The sequence below is a fragment of the Haemaphysalis longicornis genome, unplaced genomic scaffold (genome assembly GCF_048455015.1).
Source record: "Haemaphysalis longicornis isolate Haplotype H1 unplaced genomic scaffold, Haemaphysalis longicornis Haplotype H1 scaffold_12, whole genome shotgun sequence".
Taxonomy (NCBI): domain Eukaryota; kingdom Metazoa; phylum Arthropoda; class Arachnida; order Ixodida; family Ixodidae; genus Haemaphysalis; species Haemaphysalis longicornis.
In genome coordinates this window covers 42,537,396-42,563,654 of record NW_027526225.1, presented here as the reverse complement: position 1 = coordinate 42,563,654, position 26,259 = coordinate 42,537,396, and positions in this window count along the sequence as shown.

Below are 26,259 nucleotides of genomic sequence, written 5' to 3'. Positions count from 1 at the left end.
TCCCTCACACATCGCTATCCCACATCATATGGGGCTGTGATAGCATCCTACTATCCAGGCTCCGATCCCACCCCATTCTCCTTACCATCACCAGCGAAGAGTGCTGGGAGGCTGACCTGCATGACCCAAACGCCCAAGTTCAAGAAGACCTGGCCCGCTTGGCCGGTGGCACTGGACCCCGCCCAAAAGGGTCTCTGCTGCCCGACTGACGACGGAGAAGACGTCACTGGTCTAGTCGCCCCAGCTGTGGCCAAATAAAGTTGTTCGGTCTGTCTGTCTGTCGTGTGTGCGTCTTGCAAGGCACCCAGTCGTGATGACCTGCCAGGCGTGAGGTGCACTCAGGGTTCAAACACTTACTTACCAGTCTGGGAAATGCGCTGGCGTAATGGAGAAATCTTTTAGTCAAAAAGTAAATTCTCAAAAAAGAAGTTGGTGCTGCCTCACGTGTAAAAACAGTAAGTCTCGAACGAGCAGTACGGAGTGTACTTACTCTGACCCTGACATAAAGGCAGCTCTCGCCCCTAGCTCCAAAAAGCTTCATAACTTGCCTGAACTGACCAAAAAAGTTGAGGAAATTCGACGAGTTTTAAAAACAAGCTTGGCGTCAAGACAGTGACTTAAACCCACTAAAGAAGAGAGTAGATGAACTGGAACGCAAGCACGACACGAACCAAGTCGTACAAGCGCGAATTGAACACAATGTTATTGAGCTTGAGTACCGGAGCAGAAAACTCAACCTAAAACCTCGCGGTCTACCCATTGTGCCTGACGAAAATCTACGTTTCATTCTAAATGGGATCGCCACGAAGCTTCAAATACCGCGCCTGAAGGAAGCCGACATTCAGACGGTACGCAGACTACCTGCCCGCCCCGAGAAGACGCCAGGAATAATCGCTCGTTTTACGAGACAGACAACAAGAATCGCGTCGCTGAAAGCTAAAAACACATTAAAGAATGAACAACTGCGAGTCTTCATCCAGGAGAACATGACCCGACAGAACAGGGACTTGCTTCGTGCGGTGAAGGAGAGGGCAAAAAATAGCGGCTATCATTTTGCTTGGCACTCGGGTGGAAAAATTCTGTTCGGAAAAGCGTATACTTTGTATCATAAGTGCCAATGATTTGGTCCGCTTGAACTGAGTACAGCGCTTTGTAAGGTCTAGAGAAAAAAACATATCTAAATATTGCAATGCCCTTATCTTATCTCCTTCATACTGACCTTAGCTGTATTACTTCCTTGTTACCAGCTACTTCCGTAAAAGCTATACATGTGAACGCGCGATCAGTAAAAAAATAAAAAAGAATCAACACAGGAACTTTTTAGCGAATTTCAGTTCACGTTCTCCGCGATTATGTTGTGAAACATGTAGCATAAGTGTGAGTAATGTCTTTAAATTGGCAAACTATACTGCGCATTACTTCAACAGATCCATAGGCCGTGCTGGAGGAGTAGCACTGCTGCTCGATGTGAGTGTAAATCGTGAAATACTAGCCCCACACAGTGTAATTACAGCTGAATACGAAATATTGTCACTATGTGTGGGCAAACATATTTTCTGTTTGCTGCAGCCCGCCCAGTAGGGATGTCACAAGATTTCTAAAGTTTTACGGTGAGCTCTTATCGTTTGTTTCTCATTAAAACGACCCGATTATTGTCTCTGGAGACTTCAACATTGATATGAGCTCTTATACCTATTATATCAGAGAATTTAATTCTGTCTTGGCTTCAAATGGTTTCATTACTGCAATTGAAATTCGTATTAGAATATAACTGAAAGCCAATTCAGTTTAGATCTTTTCATTACGAACATTTCGCATCCAAGCATTCAGGCAGGTATTTTATCATGCCCTATTAGCCATCATTATCCAGTATTCTTAAGTATGGATATGCTAGCCAAACCACGCAAACATTAAGTAGGCATTAGATTTCAGTTTATAAATGAAGCTTCGCTGAATGCTTTTCGGACTGCACTTATTCAGGTTGACTGGACCTCCATTATCACGCTTATTATTTCAAACAAGGTTTATGATAATTTCATGCACATGCTCAAGCAACTTTTTATTTTTATTCTCCTTTTTCAACATTAAAACCACATAGAAAGACTCGTAATAAGTTGATCACACCTGCGCTTCGACATGAAATAAAGTGAAGCACAAGCTGTATAGAACATTTTAACTAAGCGCACAGTTGATTATTGGACGTTTTTCAAGCAGTTTCGAAATGGATTGCCGAAGAAACTGAAAGCAGCCCGAACGGAATACTATTCCGCATTTGTACACATTAAAAAGGGTCCTCATGATGCTATCTGGAGTCGGTTAAACTCCTTACTCCACCGTACGCAGTAACAAAACCAAGTGTTAAATTTGATAATTGGTGACAAAGAACTAACTGGAACTTGCTGGCCAATGCGTTTAACGATTTTTGCTTCCCAAAATGAAAGCAGACGGGTAATTGAAGGATGCATGCGAATATATGCGTGTTCACAACGTACATACAGTATTCTTAGAACCTGTGACAACAGTTGAAGTGATATCGGTTATAGATAACTTAAACAATAGCGATCGCCTAGATATTGATGATATTAAAGTAAGGCCCCAGAAACATGTTGCAGGTATAATAGCACCAGTACTCTAACACATATTCAACACCCGCTTAACCACATCAGTATTCCTAGACTTCGCCGTCTGCGAGGACTTCGTATTAACGGCAGTCGACTGTAATGACAGCGGGCGCTCTTCAGTGTCGTTCCTGAGGATGCTAAACATGCGAAGCAGTTTATTATTACAGCTGCTAAACATTGGAATCTCTTTTCAGAGGCGATTACTGTCCAACGCGTGTACTGCTCATAAAATATGGCTTGAAACGACGCAGTTTTCCTCCGCCTTGCTTCAACCACGTCACATTTTCCCGTGAAACAAAATATAAAAACGCCGGTCGCCACACACCAAATAAAAACATACCCGCCATATTTATTCCGTAAAAAGGCTTTATTGAGAAACTGTCTGTGGCGCGTCTTGCTCACTTGCCGAGAGATAAACCACTCAAGCGGAATTCGAAGGCACCGTGTTCGAGCGTAAGTCCCACCAAGCTGGAAAACCATTCCTTCAGCCTGATTAGCTACGAAAAGAAGCCAGGCAGCGGGGGAACTGAATTTGTTTTGTCTTGGCAAAGGCATGTGTAATCCCAATGATGCACACTGTTCTTTAACTTGTTACCTCGCAATGCGTCGAAGTGGAAACCCTCGAGGCACTCTCCTTTTTTTCCTGGCGTGAATTCGAAAATTGCACGGCACTTTTTGCATCGTTGGAAGTTTCGTCTTGCAAAAGCACGCCCACTCTGAGCAGGTAAACTTGAGGTAAGAAGCTCTCGCTACGTTGTCGAAAGGAGTCGAAGGAAAACAAAGAAACTCCGCCACATTTATCTTTCCCGCGTCTGGTGGTGTGTCGGTTGCATGGCTTTTCCGTGCGGCTGCTCGGTCAATGACTCACTGGCTGGAGCCAAACGATGAACATTGTGGCTTTATAGCATTAGAAAAGCCTAAGAGGCATCGTGAAGTTGCGTTTTCAAGATTCAAAATGTTTCTCATTAGTTCTGTCCTAAATATACTTGCATACTGCACAAGTATACAAGTTCTGGTATACTGCACTTGAGTTCATGAAAACACTCTGTAGATCCCTAAACACTTTCCGAACTGTTCTCTAAATAACCATTTACAGGACCCACGTTAACCGAATACGCGTGTAAGCGCTCAGTCATCTCCAATTGGTAGTGCTACAAAATTCCTAAATGCGAGGTCCGCAGTGCGGTCAGGCGTTGGTTTTATTTATTTATTTATTTCAGGATACTGTCAATCCCGTGGTGGGATTATTACAGGAGTGGTGTCACATTGTAAAAACAAACAATACACAGACTAAAAATACATATTTCAAGCACTTGGGATTTCAAGCATATATCTCGAACGTAGTGCAAAAGTCGGCGTAGTGATAGGCAAAGAGTCGTCATGAATATAAACATCGGTTGAATTGCTGGGGCAAGCAAATAAAAACAAATACAACACGTAATTGCACAGACAGAGTTAAAACTTGCAACATCGTCAACTCAGTAAATCACGGCTACATAAAAGTCAGTACAGATTCACTCGCTCTAATAACAAATTTGTCAACTGTCGGCTGTGTCAACACAGTGGGGTGCAGGGCATTACAAGCGCGTATGGCTCGTGGAAAAAAAGAGTGGCCAAAAACATTGTTCTTGAAGGGATACTCATCAAGTGTGTGGCAATGCTTATTTCGGGTTTGGCGCTTACAGTTAGCCTTAACATAACTAGCTGTATTTATTTTCAAAGAGTTGTGTAGCACCAGATACAAAAATCTCAGACTATGAAGCTTGGCGCGGCTCGCCAGGGTGGGCAGATCCGCTCTTTTCAAAAGAGCAGTAGGCGAATCGGTACGCCTATAACGGTTATAAATAAAACGAACTGCTTTACGTTGTACTCTTTCAAGCGCGGCTACATGTTTGTTTGTGAAAGGGAACCAGGCCACACTCGCATATTCGAGGATTGGACGGATAAGCATGGTATACGCTAGAAGCTTTGTTTGGGGTGTCGAATGATGAAGGGTTCGCTTAAGAAAAAATAACTTGGTGAGAGCCTTCTTTGTAATATGTTCGACATGCGCAGTGCAATTTAGGTCGGACGATATCAAGATGCCGAGATATTTGCAGGAAGCGACGTTGCGAAGTGGGACATTTCCCAGCGAATACGAAAAATTTGCTGTGGTTTTTTTCTTTGTTATTTACATGGCGACAGTTTTCTCAGTATTTATTTCCATTTGCCACTCTCGACACCAGGTTCCGACCTTTTTTAGCGACTCATCTAGTTTTAACTGATCCTGGTAGCTGTCTATTCGCTGGTAGAGGATACAATCGTCTGCGAACAATCTGATATTTACTTCGGCTACGTCAGCGATGTCATAAATAAAAAGAAGAAACAACATGGGGCCTAAAACAGAACCCTGGGGCACTCCTGATAATACTGGAACCGTTTCGGACACATGTGCACCATATTGAACGAATTGGTAGCGGTCGGTCAAGTAGCTTTGGATCCACTTGGTCATAGGTCCGTTGCCCAGTATACTGGTAAGCTTCTGGATCAGTTTGGGATGGGAAACGCGGTCAAAAGCTTTTGACAGATCTAGAAAGACTACGTCAATCTACGATTGATCGTTAATGCCATTGGCAAGGTCATGCAAGGTCTCAACCAGTTGTGTGACAGTAGATAGGCCGCGACGAAAACCGTGTTGATTGGAATGGAGAATAGCATTTTCTTCCACGTATTCAGTAAGGGACTTTAGAATAATATGCTCTAGCAATTTGCAGGAGGTACACGTAATAGAAATTGGTCTGTAATTAGACGGACAAGACGAGTCATCACTTTTGTGGATGGGAAGAATTTTTGCAATTTTCCATTCCGATGGAACCTGGCAATCTTTAAGCGATTTGGAAAATATAAGAAAAAGGTATTTACACACTGATTCAGCGTAACGCTTTAAAAACGCATTGGGAATCCCGTCGGGTCCACAACCTTTTTTCCCATCAATGTTCAATAAAAGTGATAGCAACCCGCCGCGGTGGCTCAGTGGCTAAGGCGTTGCGCTGCTGAGCACGAGGTCGCGGGTTCGATTCCCGGCCGCGGCGGCCGCTTTTCTGATGGAGGCGAAAAGCAAAAACGCCCGTGTGTACGAGATTTCGGAGCACGATAAAGATCCCCAGGTGGTCAAAATTAATCCGGAGCCCTCCACTACGGCGCGCCTCATCGTCTGCGTTGCGTCGGCGCGTTAAACCCCACAATCAATAAAAAAAAGTGATAGAAAACCCGGCTCAGACTATTGAGGCAAGCTTAAAGTACTTAAGTTTTTATCCTGAAACAGAAGCGGGCGTATTTTTACCATTGTCAGCTGTGAAGGCAGACTGGAAGTAAGTGTTAGATGAGTTAGCTTTAATTAATTCCTCCTCCGCTGAAACGCCAGTAGGAGGGTTGTTTTTTGAACCAAGATATTGCCAGAACTTTTGGGGCGACTCTCTTATAAACTTACTTAGTGTTGTGCTGCAGAAGTTTTCTTTGGCACTACGGATTTTTACCTTCAACGACCGAGACAGGTAAGTTATTTTTTCTTGGAACCCATAGACTGGGCTTGATTTCTTAGATTTTCTTAGTCTTTTTATTTTACGTTTAGTATGAATAATGTCACGTGTGATCCAAGGGTTGTGTTTTTTTTGTTAATTTTGCAACCTGCGGAACAAAATTGGTCATACAATGAGCAATAATAGCTTTAAATTTAGCCCAAATTTCGTCAATCACCAAGGACCCATTAGCACACATATCGAAGAAGTCGTGGAATTCACGCTCTAAATACGTCATAACTGCAGCGTGATCGGCCTTGTGAAACGCCGGGACAGACTTAACCGGCCCTCGCATGCGAGCAGGGCATGGTACAGGCAGGCAGCATGAAACGATTTTATGGTCAGATAACCCCTCCAGAGTTTCTGTTAAGATATTCTTTGATGGGAAATGGTCACTAACAAAGATGAGATCTAGTAAAGAACTAGATTCCCGTTGTTCACGGGTTGGCGTGGCAACAAGTTGTGTGAGAATAAATGACAATATGTAATCGCTAAAAAGGTCATTCCTAGCTGTTCCTGTACTCAGACATTCCCAATTTACATCGGGCAGATTGAAGTCCCCAGCCATGATTACTGCGCCACCGGTCACATGGTTGTGCATGTAGTCATATAAAGATTCCAGATATGCCATTTGCGCATGCGGGGGTCTGTATACCGCACCTATGGATACAGTGACACCATTTAGGGAAACCTTACACCAGACCGCTTCGACGTCCGGAACATCTGGCATGACTGTAACACTTATGCCTTGTCGTATGACAATGGCAACGCCCCCACCTCTGTGCTCTCTATCTTTGCGAACAATCACGTAGTTTGGTGGAACAATTTCGCGGTCCAATATTTCTTTGTGCAACCAAGTTTCTGTGACAGTGACGATGTCTGGCTGATTCGCGATCAAAATGGCCTCAAACTGGTCGGCTTTGTTCACAAGACTTTGCGCATTAACGTTAAGTAGCGTCAGTGGCGTTCGGCTTCTGGTGACCCGACCTTCCGTAAGCGGACGATTTTCATTGTTTGACAGAGCAACAAGATCACCGCGATTGTTGTCCCAGCCGTAGAGTTTCCCATTAATGCTCACTTTATCATGAACCAGCATCACCTTTTCACCTTTGTCTCGATTTTCTTTTGTTCTATCCCAGAGTTTCTTCCTAACATCTCGCATGGTACGGGAGAAGTCGTCACTAATTGAGTAACCGGAACCTTTCAGTTTTGAGCAGTTTTTGAATATTTTCGTTTTGTCCTGGTTATTCGAGAATTTCAAAATAATAGGCCTGATCTTATTAACATCTTCAGTAGACTGTTTTCCTAGGCGGTGAATCTTTTCTATATCACCGATATTTACTTTTAGTATACCCTCAAATATTTCCTTCGATACTACACTTAGCAATGTTTCTGGGGACTCGCTTGACTTCTCCTCTACGCCATAAATGATGAGGTTAGACCTCCGGCTACTGTTTTCCAGTTCATCAAGTTTTTTTGTAACGGCTTGAAGGTTGTCCTCTAGACTAGCTATTTTTTTCACGCAGTCTGAAACCTGTTTTTCAAAACCGCTAATCTTTTCCAGTTTTTTGTCTATCGCGCTTAGCCTTTGGTTGGTTTGTGCTTTTCCGTTTTTTATTTCTAGAATATCGGCAGCGATATCGCTACGTTCCTTGGCGAGCGTCTCCAAGTCAGGACCAGGGTTTTCTTCAACATCCCCTCCCAAAAGCAAAAGGAACCTCAAGGAAACAATCACACACTGAAACATTTCATATAGTGACCGTGGGCACGGCAGCATAACAAGGCAGAACTCCCGCTGAGCCGACTGCTCTTTAAGCCGACATAAAAGGAGACCCTTAAAAGTAACAGAGAATAAACTTCAAAAAATTAAAGCCGTTCCACTCAATGTGGAAGCTGTCGCAAGTGCAGAGCAGTGATTCGCCATAATGGGCTGTAGCGCCGTTGTCCACTCACTGCTACAACCCAATGCAATTCCGGTTTCCCGCCTTCGCAGATCTTGCGCGCCACTGCCTGAAACTGCGTCTCGCACCGGATACTCCTTCCGTTTGTGCTTTGTGTTTGTGGCTTTATCTTTATAGTCTACCTAAAAGCGTTCATATCCTTCCGCACGTTCCGGCGTTGCAATGCCACTTTTTGTTTCGCTTACTATCGTAAAAATCAACCCAACGAGCGTTCCTAACTAAATAAACGCGGGCGCTGCCGGCTAATTACGTACATTTTGCCTGAAATGTACCGGCATTTTTCTTTGCGCTAAACAACGGGGAGATGTATGACAAGCGTAAGCGGTTCACGAGTTTCGAACGGTTATGGCTATGTAAACCACTTGGCTTTCGAAGCCTATGCGTTACGCCGCGATGACTGCCGCTACGACGGAACGCCGTGTGGCTCTCCTTGGGTCCAGCGAGCGAGCTACGACGACAAGGCGAGCCCGTGAAGTGCTCTGCACTTAAAAGGCGCACTGCGTTGTGGTCAGTGTGCGAATAAGTTCACTAGTTGTGGTTCATTGGCAAGGTGAGCTCTATTGTTAACAAAGGGGCCCGGTTAACGGAGCTACCTCAGTAATTTCTTACAACTGGTCTGATCGGCAGAGCCATCGCCTTACCCTGCGGGGTCGATCACGCAAGGGAGACGATTAACTCAGTTCTCGCGTCCACAGCAGTTCCTAGCTTTCTTTTGAGTAAAGTTACCTTTAGTGCGCGTGAGCTACACTCGCCGAGGTTGAGCAGTTTTGCGTGGTTCCTGGAGAGCCGTGATGCTCATGCGCGAGGAGCAGTGACGTCTCACGGCGCGCAGCTGGCGCGCCGGAACCACCGCCACCGCGACTTTATTGGATGGTGTTGGATTGAAATGTATTGGATTAAGTTAAAGTGGATTGGATTGGATTAAAATTCGGTTTAGCAGCAGTAAGCATGATAAGCAGCTAATCCTGGACAATTAGGAAACCTAAGAATAACCAGCTGAACCTTAGCTCACGCTACGTATACCCTGGCATATCCGCGCTAAGCTACTGCTAATGCTTACAGCGAATGCTTTCTTAATGGTGGTGATGGCGTTCTGTCACAAAAGTAATGCACTTCCCAATAGGCGGAAAAGCTGTGATAAGATATTTGGACGCAAGGCGCGCGCGTGACACCGGGCTTGCATTCTGTGAAGACGGTTAATTGAAAATCGCGAAAAAGGTACAGTTTGAGAAGATAATACAGGCGTCGGTTATGAGGAAGGAGTACAATAGTATACTTTTATCTCACAAACCACGTAACAGTGTTCGACGTATCTCATGAACTACGCATCGAATCGTTCGTAGAGGCGATTACTTAGTGCGCCACAAATCGCCCTCATGGATTCGCACTCTGTTTGCAATTGGGGTCTTTGAAGGCTTGGCGATTGACTGGGCACACTTTCAGCGAAGATTGGGCGCACTATTCGCGGTGGTTTGGACGGAATTGTGATGCCGTTTTGATGTCCGAAAACTTTCGGCTTCTCTCGGCTTGATTTAGAAAGGGAAGATAAAGCTGTCTTTAACATATGACATCAAGGTAATATACAATTTGGGGAAATTACATAAGCTAAAACTGTAGTTCTCCAGATCGTTGACGATGGGCACCCCAAGACGCATACGCACAGGCACATATTTTGATTTGAACTTGAATGGGATTGAAAGTGGGGCCTTTTGTTTACGAAGTTACTTAAGACGCATGTTCAAGTAATGAGATTCGATGCGTTTTTTACCTTGAAAGGGCGGCCATTTATGAGCCGATCCACTCATCGCGAACATTCGAGTGATGACGCTTATAGGCGTGAGGTACAGCTTGTGTTTGGAAGGGTTTGCAATTTTTTGGTGAACGTTTGAAATTTTCTCCGCACTGGAACGTTCGTATTTGAACGCCTGGAATCATTGAAAGTTTCACTCTTCAGAGATACGAGTATCCTCGGGAGAGACAGAGAGAAAGAAAAAATGTGGTTGATTCCTCTTTCATAGGAACCGGTAAAGGACGAAATTTAAATCAGCGTTAACAGGAGCAGTTGACTGCTTACTGTGCATCGATATAAATTTGCACATCGCTATTTATATTTCGTCGGTATGCCACCGTTATACGCATCAACGCTAGACACTGGATTGCACGCGGCGGAGCATTGCGTAAATCCGACTGAAACCACAGGCACGCGCAAACCACCCGTGCGAACGAAACCAAGCAGGTTGTCAGCGAATCTTTTGGTGAAACACGGTCCCCTTCAGCGAGAGGAGCAGCGGACTGTGTCACGAGCGCGACATCCCCCAGCCGGGTTCTGCTGCGAATCCCACGTACACGTTGCCGCTGGCATCGAGGCGCCAACTGTCGACGCTCACTACCGACATGATGCCCTACTTCGCTTCACCTCTCTTAGACGACAGCACTATCTGAAGGGAAGAATATAAGGCGCGTTTTTCGTTCTGTCAAAGAGTGTGTTCGTAGCGCAGTCGAGAGCTCGTTTCGTACCTCCCGCTGCGGGGCAAGGGTTCGTCGTTCAAATCTCGGCGCAGCCGTATCAATCGAAGTTTTTCTGGTGATGTCATTTTCGTGCCGGATGTGGCGTGAGTCAGCTCTTGCTGGACCTCGGCATAAAACCTTTTCGTGTTGAAAAATTTTATTTTGAAGCATGTCTCCAAAGGACTACTTGGCTTCTTCTTAGGGCTAAAGGAAGTTGTCTAGTCCTGGCGTGTTTCGTTCTCGGGCATGAAAAAAATAAATGATAGAACGGCCATATAAGCGTCGCCTAAAAACACGAACATAAAACAAAAAAAAATGTGGTGTAAAAAAATTCTCCCACTTCTCCTCCCATCGCGTGAAACGTGCCGTGAACCCCCTGCTGCGGCTATGACGCAACCTGGCGCGGCTATGACGCAACACAATCCAACACAATCCACTTTAATCCAATCCAATCCAAATCTAGTCCAAGCCAATCCAAGCCAACCGAAGCCAAGCCAAGCCAATGTAATCGAATCCAGTCCAATGCCCCTCGCGAGAGAGTGTTCGCTATCGGAGAGGAGAGGGGGTGAGCGGCGGAGAGCGCAGCTCCAGCGGCGCGGAGAATGGGGGAGAAGTGTGGACGGACAAAACAACGCCGTATTGAACGACAAGGCGAGTGAATGAGATGCAGTCGCACCTAAAAAGCTACGAGTCATTTTTCGCAGGGTGAGGGCCGGGCAGAAACCTAGCCATTTTCTTTTGCGGCCACCTGGTTCACTGTGATTGAGCCACCGATTTACGTCGAAAGGTCTCCTCTGCAAGGTGCTTCTAAGTTTCACGCGTTTTATGTTTCAATTGCTATGTGGTTCGGAGTTAAGATGTGCAGTTCTTGCCGGGCTCACTAGTTCCTCTGCGTGTAATGCTTGTTTCTTCATCAGGGCAAGGTAAAATAAAATGGCCTGCTTTAGGCGGAAACATGCCGGGAAAAGGACAGCATACGTCATGGCTTCACCCCGAGACAAAACTTCTTCACCTGTCGTGTTGCAAGCATACAGGGCATTGGGAGAATTTTTAAACGTTTCACGGCATCTGGGCGAGCTGCCGAAATGGTTTCTTTGAGTGGGGTCTCCTGTTGTGTACGTAACTGTGTTGTAAGAGGATGAAATGTTTGGAGGCCGGAAAGTCAGGCGATGAGTTCCGGGGTCGGGAAGATGACTGTGGATCTTCGTTGTCCGTTATGATATGATACGAAAGAGCAAGAAAATAACACCCTTGCGCTTGACAAAAAGAAAATAAAAATTCCGCCATCTCCCCGAAGTGAATGATGATGAGAGGGGCCATGCTAAAATGCTTATCGGTAAAACCGTGAAACGTTCGCCCACACATCATATAAAGACTCGAAACGTTGTTATATGTCTTCTTGACGGCGCGCACCATCTGAATAAGTGAAAGACATAAGGCGCGTTCATAGCCTGTCACCCGCTTCCTTAAATTAGGGTGCACTGTCGGAAGATATGGGGAGTCGACTCCAGAAAGCCAACAAACCCCACCGAATCCACAGGGCACAGGTGATAAAGGGGGTGGCCGTCTGATGTGCGGCTTTCGCCGACCAGAGCGGCAAGAATGAGCAAGAGCCTTGAACGAAAAACAGCACAAAGACTTATATTTAAACAGGCAAGTTACAAACACAAGCACGAGATAGCGGATCGATAATGACAGACAACTTAGATGGAATTCAAATACAAGAAACAGTCCAATTAGACAAAGTGATACAAACAGGAGCGCTAACAGATGAATATTACGAATCGGAGCAGTTAACTAAAAGAAAAAAAACGAACAGTTCGATGCTTATGAGAGACAGAGTCCCAGCATATTCACCGACCGGGCCGGACGATGCACCGCTGTCGGAGGCGAGTCGGCTACCTTGGAAGCGTGGCTTCGCTGTAGGCCAGGCCGTCCGAGACGATCACGGTGATTCGAGGCTCGGGAGTACGTTGGAGTCCTCCAGGGCGCGGGTCACCGATGGTGTGATGAACAAACTGGCAGGTGCCGTTGTCAATCACGACGTCCAAACGTAGCTGGTTGGTTTAGGTGCGGCTTCTCTTTTTATAGGCGCGCCGGCGCGCCGGCGCGGAGAGGGAGAGCACAACACACAACGCGTCCGCCGCCGTCAGCGAATAACTTCACTCTTCTCCCTTCTAGAATCTTCGACGCTCTTTAGAGCTGGCAAGGCCACGCGCACCTCCTCGAAAGTACTGGAAGCTTCGACGAAACCGGAGCGGCGGAGGTTTTATTTGTGTTGTTTTCTGGCCGGCCAGCCGGCGTGAGATCGTGTTACGGCCTCTTCGTTCGAGAAACTTCCAGCCTTGTCTCGGGCGAATAGAAGCGAACTGAATGAATCGAACGACTGCAAGAAGAATTAGGCGCTGTACAATAAAAATGAAAAATTTATAAGGTACTTTTAGACGTCGTACGCTCGAGTTTGTGACATAGCCATGCTCCCATCTCGGTTTGTAGCGCAGTGGACACAGCGCCACCTACCTCCCGTCACGGCCTGCGAGTCGTGGGATCGAAACCGAACGCCGCCGCGTCAATGGCACTCGACACGTTGGTATAGGTCTTCTTGACGGCGCGCACCATCTGAATGAGTGAAGAACATAAGGCTCGTTTGTAGCCATGCTCGCGTCTCGGTTTGTAGCGCAGTGGGAAGAGCGCCATGTTCCTCCCGTCGCGGCCAGAGAGTCGTGGGATCGAAACCGGGCGCCGCTGCGTCAAGACCACCAGTCTTCGCTCGCAAAGCTTGAGACTTCCCACCGCTCCGTTGACAAGCCCGTCAACGACATCGATGTTTGTGGTGATCATGTAGGGCTTGTTTGGGACGATGAGAATCTCCATGGGTAAGTTGGCAAATTCAGTGTTTGACATTTTAACCACCTTGGCCGTCGCCTTCGGCAGAGCGTCTTGTGTCGCGTACCCCGGGTACGTGTCTTGAGCTCACAGACGACGAACGACAACCTCTTCTTCTTCCTCTCCTCCCTGTTGGGTAGCAACAAACGCGTTGAACGTTTTGACCTCTTCGTCCAATCTTTGTTTGGCCAATTCCTAGGGGCATCCTGCCACAATCGTCATCAGCGGTATGTACACGGCGCTACGAGGGACGGGACAGGGCCCGAGAAAGAGGAGCTTCGCTCCTAAAAACCTTTTTCGCATAAAGAGGCTGGCGTGATGCGCTTCGAACGATGTTCACAGAATGGGACACATAAATTTGGTTTCGGTTGCTTTTACTCACCGTCATTCATATGCAGTGCATCCGGTGCTCCTACAGTTGATGACCCGAGAGTGAATCGTCTCTCAGAATGACATAGTTCGACGAAGTTATGTTAAATATCATCTTCACGGCGCTTGAAGACGAAGAGCATGAAGACTGCTCCTTCGCGCGAGCGCGTGCTACTTCTACTTCTTCATTAAACGTTCTTTGTTCCATGCCGTCACTGGTCTCGCTCGTCTGAACAAATGGTGCCGCGACCAGGATAGTACCTCCACGCCCACAACGGACGTCTATCTGCGACTGAGCAGCAGAGAAGGAAACCGCGGCGGAGCAGCAGACCGACCTGGATCGCGCGACGAGACCGGAGTGGCCAGCAGAGGCATAGGAACTGCTAACAAGTAAGGCGTCATCATAAACCGCAGAGGAATGAATAAAGAAGTGATAACGGAGAAAAGGAAGGTGATTCGCTGCCAGATCACGCAGCTTATCAACGCAGCCGAGCAGCAAGTTAATGAAGCAGCCAGCAGAGAACAGCTACTCGCGACTCAGGCGCAGATCAAAGGGATAATTGAAAGCCTCAAGAGTGCCAACGAGCAAATGGAGAAATATCTGACTGAAGAAACAGCCGATGCCGAATTTGAAAGAGTAATAGAGTATGACATGAAAATAACGGCAATTTTGTCTACCATCGAGTTCAGAATAGACAGCCTGTACAAATGGCAATAAATAGCAGCGCAAGGCAGGCGGTAGAACCAAGTACAGCGCGAGACGCAACGGAGCTGGGGAAACTACCGAAGCTGGAAATGATAAAGTTTGGCGGAAAAGGTTTGGAGTGGCACCGCTTCTGGGCTCAGTATTATTCAGCGGTTCACCTCAGACCTAATATGACCAAGGGACAAAAATTCAATTATTTGTTAGCATCTGTCACTGGAAAAGCAGCGGCTGCCATAGAAGGGCTCCAGTATTACGCAGAGGACAATTACGATGAAGCGATAAAAATACTAGAAGAAACGCTCGGAAATCGAGAACAATCGGTGGAGCTGCACATGAGTGAGCTGTTGAACTTGGAGAAAGTAAGTTCGGCACATGAAACGGACGATCTCCGCAGGCTTGTGCAAAGAGTACAGATCGACACTTTGGAACTGAAATCCCTTAAGGTGGAACCCGAGAGTTACGCACCGATGTCGTTGCCAGTGTAGAAAAGAGCGATTCCATCGGAGTTATCAGTACAGTTCAAATCGAAAGAAGCGATAAGAAGCAGCTCAGAAGTGGAAGTTAACGCGGAAAACAACTCAACGGGAAAAGAGTGCGCCGAAAAGTTGGACAGGCTGATGACATTTCTACGGGAGCAGTTATGCTTCCGGGAACAAACACAGCGTGAAGAGGAGAAGACAGCTGCGAAAGCCAAAGATAGCGTCAGGCAGCTGCGCACAACTTACAGCTTCTACAGTTCAGCGGATAAAATCTGTTTTTTTCTGAAAGCAGAAAAAATATTCGACTGAGGAATGTCGTAGAAGAATTCCAATGACCGAAAAGAAGGCCATTCTCACAGAGAATAGAGCATGCTTCAGGTGCACCCGGCCGAATGACACCGCACGGATCTGTAGAGCACGCGTGAACTGCAAGCAATGCAAAAAGGGGCGACATGCTACGTCTGTGTGTAGAACAGCGCGACAAGAAAAGACGGTGCAGGTTGAAGCACAGCAAGCGAAGGCGGCGACGTCTACTCTGCACGCTACTGAAAATATACAGCATGGTTCTGTGCTTTTGCAGACTGCTGTGGCATGGAGGGGGGGGGGGACACACGTCTGGCCGACATTGCCGTTTGCTGCTGGACAGCGGAAGTCAGCGGTCATTCATTGAAACTGGATTGGAAAAAGAAATTGGCGCAAAAGTAATACGACAGGAAAGGCTGACAATCGGTTCATTCGGAGGAGACGAGAAAATCAAGTACATGGACGTAGTTCAAGTGACTATAGCACCACGAGACAAGCAAACAGAAACAGTAATTGAAGCTCTGTAGGTTGACGTGATTTCGCACAGTAAGCTTCCATCTCCCAATCAGAACATCAAAGAAAAAATGGAACAACTGCAGCTACGAGTAGCGGACGACAGGACCAGGACGACAGCCACAGATGCGATAGGACTACTAGTTGGCTCCGATTATTATTGGGAGTTTCTTACTGGTAGAACATATCGACTTGAAGGTAAAGTGATGGCAGTCGAAACGACCTTAGGTTGGGTAGTGCAAGGTCCTTTGAAGAAAAGTAAAATGAGAATAATTGAAACCCAATCAGTCATGGTTCTGAAAGTTGAAGCTGCGGAAACAGAACTTCAACAAGACCTACAGAAATTCTGGAGCCAGGAATCAATTGGCACAACAAAACGCAGTTGCAATAATACAGAAAGCGAAGTAGTAGAAGAATTACAGCGGAAGATAGAGCACCGAAATGGTCGCTATAGAGCCAGCTTGCCGTGGAAGGAGAGCGTTAATCTGGAAAACAACAAGGAAAACGCCAAGAAAAGATGATGATGATGATGGTTGGTGTTTAATGGCGCAAGGCCGACGAGGGCAAAGAGCGCCAGAGAAGTTATTTAATGAAAACAAGTGATTACCACAAAAGGTAGGTATAAAATGTGTAAACTGGACATAGTAAGATCAATAAAGATAATGGTGATGGCTGGTGTATAGGGCCAGATGTGATTACGCATGATAGGAAATGAGGTTTAAAAACTTAACATCTGACAAATATTTAAAAATGCGTTTCACAGAAGCCATGGCATCGTCACCTAGAAACAGAGATGGCTGTAGGGGAATATGTTGTCTGTAGAGTTCTCTGAAGTATCATCTTGACGAAACAGCGTAAAAAACGGGGACACTAGTAGAGAAAGACGACAGGACGACGCTGTCTTTCTCTACTAGTGTCCCCGTTTTTTACGCTGTTTTGTCAAGATGATACATAACCAGTACCAACTCGCCCAAATGTTGATCCTTCTCTGAAGTGTTTGTGTCGTGTTGTGTCAAGTGCCTTGCATTGTATGAGTATGTGGACTACGGATAGGCCCTCCCCATACCTGCTACACAAGGGTCTTGGAGATCCCGTGAGCAGGTGCGAGTGCGTTACATGCGTATGGCCTATCCGTAACCTAGCTAAGGTAACTTCAATGTGCCTGTTGTGTGAGTCAGTAGTGCATTGTCCCAGGTGTGGTTTTATTACATGTAGTTTGTTGTATGTCTGTTAGCTCCAGTCTGCTTGCCAAGTTTTACGGAGTTGCTGTTTAATGTGTGGCTTGAGGTCTGTGTAAGGTAGTGTTGCCATGTCGACTGTGTTTCAGAGTGCAGCATTGGCGGCCATTTCATCCGCCACTTCATTACCGCCAATGCCAGAGTGGCCTGGCACCCAACACACAGTCACCCCAAGGTTTGAAGAATAAGCTACCATAATCATTTTGAAGACAAGCTTAATGACATGGTTTTTTGATGACTTTCCGGATGATAATGCACGGACGACGCTCAACGAATCTGTATAAATGACGGATGTAGGAATATGATTTTCAACTATGTGACTTACAACTAGAAATATGCCATATGCCTCTGCCGTAAAAATACTTGTATTAACATTCATTGTTCTACATGCTTCAAAATTGGGCCCATGCGCAGCACAAGACACCACAGTGGACGTTTTAGATGCATCGCTGAAAAACTCTGCAGCCCTGTATTTATTCTGCAGATGCATGAAATGCTGCAAAATCCCACTTCTTGGTGTCCTGTTCTTATTGTATTGTACGAAAGACAAGTCACATGCCACAGGACGAAGATGCCATGGTGCTACAAGATCAGTGTGAGATGATTTGAATGTGTCTAAGAGGGAGACGTCATGAATAGTCACCTCGTCCCTCACTCTCTGCGAGAAAGGAACAGCAATGGATGGGCGGTTTAAAAAGAGTTTAGTTGTGGACATATCATTAAAAACCGGTTTAAAGGGAGGCATATTTTGGAGGCATATAGGAGGTCAACATAAGTTCGCTGGTACGCTAAGCACCATTTGTCGCACTCTGCATAAAGACTGTGGACAGGACTGGTACGGAACGCCCCACAAGACAGGCGAAGCCCAAAGTGAAGCACTGGGTCGAGCATTTTAAGTGCTGTTTTTGTGGCTGACCCATACACAACGCTTCCGTAGTCCAACCATGACCCTACCAACGCGGCATAAAGTCGAAGCAGGAGTTGTTTGTCTGCACCGTACGATTGGTGAGACAGGACTTTTAGAATATTCATTGTTTTTAGGCATTTTTGTTTAAGTCGTTTTATGTGGGGTATGAATGAGAGTTTCTCGTCAAACACCACACCCAAAAACTTGTGTTCTCTTTTTACTGGAATCGAGTCACCAAAGAGTTTTACGTCGGGATCGGGCAGGATGCCCCGCCTTTTTGAGAATACAACACAGGTACTCTTAGAAGGATTAAGTTTAAATCCATTTTCATCTGCCCAGCGAGAAAGTTTATTTTCCCCAAGCTGGACCTGACGTTCACAAATGGATATGTTACATGATTTGAAAGATATTTGAACGCCATCTACATACATCAAGCAGGATATGGTTGGCGGCAGTGCCTTTCGGAGAGAGTTCATCTTAACTATAAACAAGGTGCAGCTCAATACGCCACCTTGAGGCACGCCATTCTCCTGCACGTGAACATTTGAAAGTGCCGAACCGACCCTGACACGAAATGTTCGTTCAGACAGGTAACTTGAAAGAGTATTAAGCATGTTACCTGTCACACCATAGGATTTTAGGTCTGCAAGAATGCCATAACGCCATGCCGTATCATAAGCTTTCCCGATATCAAAAAATACGGTCATGCAGTACTGTCTGTGTATAAAGGCATCCTTAATGTAAGATTCCAGTGCGACTAATTGATCATTTGTGGATCGCCCTGCCCGGAAGCCTGCCTGGCAGCTCTCGAGAAGACCATTGTACTCAAGGAAGTACACGAGCCTACGGTTTATCATCTTCTCGAGGAGCTTGCACAGGCAGCGTGTCAAAGCAATGGGCCGGTAACTAGAAGGAGAGGAAGATTCCTTCCCTTCTTTTAGGAAAGCCACTACTATGGCCTCCCTCCAAGAGCGAGGAATGTGCCCCGAAAGCCAAATCTTGTTATATAGGTGGAGGAGTGTTAGAAGAGTGTCTGAGTGTAGGTGCTGTATCATTGTGTATGTGATGTTGTCTGGGCCTGGAGCTGAGGGTTTACAAGTGCTCAAAGCGGTCCGCAGCTCATGAAGTGAAAACTCCGAGTTATAAGAGGAGGTTGCCTTATCATTATCAAGTAAAGACTTCTTTTCAGCCAATTGTTTGTGTTTAATGAAAGTGCTAGTGTAGTGTGCTGAACTGGACACGTGTTGGAAGTGTTGTGCGAGTGTGTTAGCCTGGTCTTCCAGTTTGTCCCCTGTTGTACTAACCAGGGGCAGGCTGTGTGTCTGTTGTCCTTTTAGTTTGCGTATTCGTGTCCAGACTTTGCGGGAGTCAGTGTAAGAGTTTATGGATATTACGAATGAGCGCCAACTCTCTCGTTTTGCCTCACGGCGACACGTTTTCCCATCCCCTTAGCCCTTTTGAACAATAAAAGGTTACCCGACGTGGGGTACCGACGAAGGATACCCCACGCCTTGTTCTGGGCCTCTCGCGCCCGCCTACAGTCCTCATTCCACCACGGCCTTCGCTGGTTGCGCGGGGCTCCAGAGGCGTGGGGCGGCGTCGAGGAGTTGGGTAGCTTCTTCAACGTGTAGGTGTCCTATGGATGTGTGGTGTAGTTTGGATGTCTCTGTAAATGTATTCCAGTTAGCTCGTGCTTCATTGAACCTATTATGGGAAGATGGACTGCTTGGGCCTTTACCTATATGTGTGAGTGAGGTAGGGAAGTGGTCACTGCCATATGGGTCAGTTCCCACTCCCCACTCGACAAGAGGAGAACTGCGGAAAGAGAACTGCGGATCCAATAGCCAAGTCAAGACATGAGTATGTGTTGTGACCTATGTTATGGTATGTAGGCTGTTTATTGTTGAAAAGGCATGCTCCAGAAGACGTAAGGAATTTTTCTATCAGGCGACCTCGGGCATCCGTTCTGGAAGAGCCCCAAAGAGAGTTGTGAGCATTAAGGTCGCCTGTAAGGATGTATGGTTCGGGCAGCTGGTCAACCAGCGCCTCGAAGTCGGAGCTCGTAAGTGAAACATCAGGAGGAATGTATATGGAGCATACCGTTATCAACCTTTTAAATATTATTAAGCGTATTGCTACAGCCTCAAGGATAGTGTTCAAGGTGACAGGGTGGCATGCTAAGGATTTCCGGACGATTATGGCCACACCGCCAGAAGAGTGTGTGCAGCCATCCCTGTCTTTACTGTATACCAGGTACCTATTCAAGAAATTTGTGTGTTTAGAATTCAAATGTGTTTCCTGCGGAACACTTGGCTGATTGGTATGCAGAATCTCATACACGTCGTCAAGATTATTCAGAAGGCCTCTGCAGTTCCATTGAACAATATTTTATCTTCCCATTATTTAGTTTGAGAGCTACTGGAGTGTGTATGTTTATGTGTCATCTTTCGGGGCTGTGACTCTTGGATTGGGCTTTTTGGGCGGCCTATCTGAAGGCTTGAACGTCGGAGGCCGCTCTTTGCGCTGCGTTGCAGGCAAGAACGGCACGACGTCCATCTCGTCGTCTGATGTCCTGGGTGTGCCCGTCGAACCGGGCCCAGCGGACTTGGCCCCCCTTCGGGGGCCCTTCGTTTGACCCGCCACCGCCGCAGGTGTCGGGGGCACCAGAAGTGGCACGGGCGGCGCGGTGGCGGTGGAAGCCGGTGCGGGGCCGCCGGTGTCCATGGCACTCTCCAACGCACTGGAGAACGGGGAGGCAGGGACGGGAGCGGCACCGGTCCCGACGGAAGAGGTTGCCACCACAACCGCTGCTGCCTCAGCGAGCGGCGCGGAGGTGGATTGGGCTGCCAGAGGCAACCCTGGGGGGGGCGGCGGCGGGACCAAGTCCGACTCGCGGTACTGGGTCCCCGCCGAAACCAGACGCCGCTCCGCCCCCCGGCGAGCTGCGTCGGCGTACCTCCCCAGGGGGAAAGAGGCGAACCTGTTTCGCGCCTCTGGGAAGGTGATGTTTTCAGTGACTTTGATGTTGAATATTTTCTTCTCTAATTGAAACTTCACATTTTCTGGAGTACGCCACGTGTGGGCCCTGACAGTTTACGCAAAGAAATTGTTGAACGTTACAGTTGTCGGACGGGTGGTCGTGCTGGGCGCATTTTGCGCAGGTAAGTCGGCCGCGACAGGAGTTTGTGCCGTGCCCGAACCGTTGGCACTTGAAACAGCGCCGCGGGTTCGGGATGTACGGCCGGACTGAACATCGGATGTAACCAGCGTTGATGAATTCTGGAAGGGTGGAGTTGTCAAAGGTTAGGATGAGGTGCTTTGTCGGTATTTGTTTATCGTCTCTGCCGATGGTTATACGCCTGACCGCTGTTACGCCCTGACTACGAAGGCCCTCCAGCAGGTCAGCTTCAGATTCATTTAGTAGGTCATACTCGGAAATCACGCCCTGGGAGCTGTTTAGGCTGCGGTGGGGCGTGACTCGGATTGGCAGATCGGCGATGCTGGTTTGTGCAAGAAGTTTATTGGCCTGGTCCTGGCTACTGACCTCGACAAGAATTTCACCGGTTCGATGTTTTTTGGCCTAAATACGACCCTCCAACAATGCCGTCAACAAACTTTGAAATGAGAAATACCGACTGTGAAGCAAGAGGTTTTGATTTGTCTACAGATTCCATCACGATGATGAAGCGAGGATAGTTGTTCGGTTTCGGAGGCCTCATGTCAGGAAGTGGTGGAAAAGAAACTTCGGTGCGGCCCCTTTTCGGGGGCCGATCACGGCTCGGGGGGGGGGGGGGGTTGAAAATGCCATGTAGCATAGTATAAAAGCAGGGAGACGGGGGTACTTTCTCCTTTGACCTTACCCTGGTAGCCAAAAAGGTCCCGGAGCTCCCTGCCTGGTAAACAGACAGGGAGCCGATCCGCCGGAGCTTGACCTGGGCTCCGACGGCCACCGTTCGTGGTTTCTAACCCTCCACCTATAAACACATCGCCACGGTTGGATCCAGCTTATGTTTGGGGGCTCGGGGTCCGCGGTATCGCCAGTACCGTCACCAAGATTGCTCAAGGTGCCCCGTGCGGGGAACGCCAAGAAAACACTATTACAACTGACAAAAAGGTTAACGATGGACGGCAACATAGGCGGACGGCAATAGCTACACGACGGACAAGCAAAAACACACAGAGTAGATGTTGAAGAGAAATGGAGAAGTCGATGCCGACTCGTAAGACCTTGGTGGAAAAGATGGGATCAAGAGTACATAAAAGAAATAGGAGCGACTGTAAAGAGGCCTGATGTCGTCGGTCAACACTCTAGTTTCCCGCTTTTCGGACTTGCGCAAGCCGCAGGGGCCCGAAAGTTCGGTGATGGTAAAACCGCCTTACTTAGTGCCGGAGACCCAGTACCAAATACCTTTACTGCGTATTGTGCATTGGATGATGCAAAGAAGAAGAAACGAAAAAAGTCGAAAAAGAAAAAAAAGCCTGCGAAAGGAGGCAAGAAATCTAAGAAGAAAAGCAATAAATCAAAGAAGAAAAGTAAGAAGTCAAAGAAAAAGAAAAGAAGTCAAACAAAAGCAAGCAATCCAAGAAAAAGAAGTCTGGAAAGCAATCTAAAAAAGGAAAATCGAAGAAACACAAGTCCAAAAAGGGCAAATCTAAAAAACGCAAGCAGAAAAGGTCGAAAAGGAAGTTCGAGAAAAAATCTGAGGATGAGGAGGGTAGCCTGTCTTTGTCGCCATCGTCAGCATCTGGCCCGCAGTCAGGTGCCGAAACAGTTCCTGAAAAACAGGCTCCGTCTCCGTCCGCAACCACAGCTATCACTGGAGCCACGCTAAACCACTGCCCGCAGGAGATGTGGTGCTAATTGAAGACCGGGGCCCAAGGACGTTTTGGAAAATGTGCCGAATTGAGAAAACCTACCCTGGACGTGACGGATTGATAAGGGCTTGCCTCTTTCGGACGGGAAACAAAGAACTTCGCAGAAGATCAGCGAATCACATCTATCCCTTGGAGGGCTGCTTCAAATTACCCTCCAAAGAGCAGTGCGATTCAAGTTGGCCGGGCGGGAGCTTGTTAAATATCATCATCACGGCGCTTGAAGACGAAGAGCCAGAAGACTGCTCCTTCGCGCGAGCACGTGCTACTACTACTTCTTCATTAAGCGTTCTTTGTTCCCTGCCGTCACTGGTCTCGCTCATCTGAACAAGTTACATTGAGAATTAAATAACACGACCTACACTATTTAGATAATTCCTAATTCCCGAGTTTATTTTATGTACTTCAGTTAAGCTACACCTCATACAGTCGACTCGCAATAATTCGAAGCCGCTTAGTTGCAATTGTCAATTAACTGGACGTTAAGTGAGTGTTCTATGATCCCCGCATGTAATTTTCAGACAAAATTCTCGGTAAATAAAAGTTCAAGATCAGAGCGATTGGTTAAGTAAAAGTTATTTTGCAAAATTGAGTTTTGAGCAGACCCGAAAGCTTGATAAATGTGCTATGTTAAGGTTCACAAAAAAACTTTGTGCCGCACAAGTACTATACTCGCTATCGCAACTGAGCACAGAAACGAAGCGATAAGGTTACGCATTCAATTTGGTGCAACCGGAGCGAATAGCACGCTGGCACCTTTGTCTCCGTATCTTTCCTGTAGAGGTTTTTGGCGGGAAAGAACAACCCAGAAGAATCGCTTGGACATATCTTGAGTGTGCAGAATTTACTTTCGTGAGCAAGATTCTGCTAACCAAAGCAGACGGAAATTATAATTGTTCTTTCATGAACTGTGAGCTATCCTAAAAAAATGTCGTTTTTGCTCTTTCTGGTTAGTTGTAAGTTCGTTATTTTCATAGTTTTTCAGAGTGCCCGTGAACTTCAACTTATTGGGAGTCGGTGGTGCCCTTATTTCATTTCCTGAACTTCATAGCTTTTATAGAGGCACCCAGATTGACCCCCTTCGGGGAGCCGTGTCGGATTTATGTTCCCGTTTGAGGGTCCAAGTCTGCTCTTGTGTAATGTGGCTATGCCAGTTTTTGTTGTGCTTATCTCATTACGGAAAATCCAGCCCATGTATTTTGTGACATTTTCACGCTACGAAGTACACGCCGAATCATGCTCACCGAGCTAAACACAGATTTGAGTATATTTCCAGAGTAGTGGCCTGATTGCTTTGCTCAACCATTGTGCACACTGACACCTGCTGTAGTTTGTTTTTACATCGGACATCATCCTTTTTTTTTAGTTCGAATACGCAGGAGCGCCGCTCCCTTCCTCTATATCTGTGCAATCCATCTCCTTTCGCCCGCTTGTTCACCTCCGAGAATTGTCATTGTTTTAATCGAAACTTTTATGACCCGGCGAAAGGAAAATCTGAAGGTCCTGTGTACGCAGAAAACGTCTCTTGCGCACGCCACACGCAAAGCGAAACAAATACCAATTTTGACAGGAGTTGCAATGGTTAATAAACTGACTGCGTTTTCAGATGACGTAGCTGCACTCTCGCATCTACCGATGCTAGTAAGTGGGAACCGTGATTTGAAGACAACAAAGGAATGGCCCAGCCTGCTCTAGGCAATGGTGGAGTTACAGCAGCTCTGGGGGTCGAGCGAGCTTCTTCCGGGTTTGTTAAATTTCGCTCGTTTTTGGTAGGCTTTGATAAGTTGGGTTAGGTTTTACAATGTGCTGGGTAGGCTAGCCTCACCGTTGACAGTGATGCCAATTTTATACAGATTTAGCAAGTTGTTTTCGAGCAGGGGCACGATGTAATTCGCGTTGCGATTCGTCTTCATCGGGAATTACATACTTGTTCGGCCGACCCATGTTGTTCGGGAGTCTAAGGGAAGCGCTCGGTGCGGAACCACGAGGATTTGTGGCCCGCCGACGCACCTTCTTTTATGCCGTGCGTTCACCGAGTAGAGTTGAGCCCGGATGTGAGGCTACCTCTCGACGCTGCTGGAAGCTGTACCTGGCTAGAGTTCAGTCCTGTAGGGAGGCTAGGATGGTAGGCTAGCGCGTGCCCTCGGCTGTTACCTGACGCGTGCTGCTTTTGCGTTCTCTCTGGTCGCCAGGAGGCACCGTGTGCGTCTTTTCTCTTGGTATTTTAACACGGAAGTGTTTTATTTCCGGCTACACGAAGATTTCGCTGCCGTCATAACCGTCAAGGAAGGGACCCCTTTACCACGAAGGCGCGGCCTGTAAAGGGTGCACCCCTGCACACAGGCTCTTCATGCGGGCAAGCAACCTTTAGTATCAAAGCGGAAAGTCGACCTGTTCGGACGTGCTTTTCTGGTGCTCCGACAACAGCGTGTTTCTACAGTGAAGGACAGCGAAACGGCAGAGACAGCGGAGGACAGCCGAAGCTGAGTATTTACCTGCACGGTTTCTTTCTCGTTGTGTCGGGGTTTCAGCCGAGATGACGCGTAAAAAGCTGGTAAACTGTGGTAGCTGTCCGCGGCACGTAGACGCAGAGGAGTTTCAGCGGGATGACGGCGAGGCAGACGAAGGGGCAGGTACGTGTCGGTTATGCGTAGTGGTGTCGCGGCTAGAACGCGTAGAAGCGGATAACTCGGGGTTAGCTAAGCGGGTTGCAGAACTCGAGGCAGCGCTGAGTAACGAACGCGATGAACGGAGGGCCGTTGAGGGAAAGTTAGAAGCAGCTGAGAGGAAGCTAGAAAGGAGCGTCATTTCGCCAACAAATGACGAATACCTCGGCCCATGCAGCAATGCGGAGGCATGCGCCGAGGTGACACCGGGGGTGGAAGCAACGATAGGCAACAGCTACTTCCACGTGCTGCGAAATAGGACAGCAAAACCAGTCGATAACCCGGGTACCAGTAAAGAGCGGCACGTGGCAGATGATAGCGTGGTAATCATTGCGGGTGACTCTAACATGAAGAGGAGTAGCGCTGCCATAGTGGAAAGGGTAAAGGGGGATAAGCGTGTGAAGGTGGGGTGTTTCCCAGGTCAAACGATGCAGATGGTGATGACTGCAGCGAAGGGGCAGCTGGCCTTGTCTAGTAAAGCCAGAAACCTTGTGGTGATTGCCGCGGGGCTTAACGATGTTCTAAAGGGACAGGAGGGAAAACTTGGCCAGGAGATAGCGAAGGGGGTAAAGGACCTGCGGGCGACGGCCCCAAATGTGCGCATTGCAGTCTGCACCGTGCCGGTGGTGATGAAGCAGGGCGTGCATACCGAACGGGTAGTACTCGCTGCTAA